The following is a 470-nucleotide window of genomic DNA, read 5'->3' as shown; positions in this document are numbered from 1 at the left end:
GAATTCCAAATTGGTGAATGGCCATCAATTGGAGAATAACTGAACAATCTGTGGTATATCAATTTAATGAAATACTATTGTGCTAGAAGAAGTAATGTGGGTGTATTTCAGGAAAAAAAAAAACTTGGAAAGGTTTACATGAACTTATGTTAAGTGAAGTGAGCAGAACCAGGAGAATATTGTATCTAGTAAGTAAAACATTTTCTATGTTCAACTATAATAATCTATCACTTCTCAGTAATACAATGGTATAAAACAATTCTGAAAGCCTTATGATGGAAAATGCTATCCCCATCCAGATAAAGAACTATAAAGTCTGAATGCATATAATGCAGTGTATTACTTTAATTATTATTTTGGTTTTTTTTCTTTCTTGTGATTTTCCCCTTTTGTTCTGATTATTTTTTCATAACATAATTAATGTGAAAATACGTTTAATATTATGGCCCATGTGTAACCTGTATCAAATA

The sequence above is a fragment of the Petaurus breviceps genome, unplaced genomic scaffold, assembly GCF_028583685.1.
Source record: "Petaurus breviceps papuanus isolate PSGF00001 unplaced genomic scaffold, PetGlider_PUasm1.0 40, whole genome shotgun sequence".
NCBI classification, from domain to species: Eukaryota; Metazoa; Chordata; class Mammalia; order Diprotodontia; family Petauridae; genus Petaurus; species Petaurus breviceps.
Note: the sequence above shows the minus strand (reverse complement) of the source record.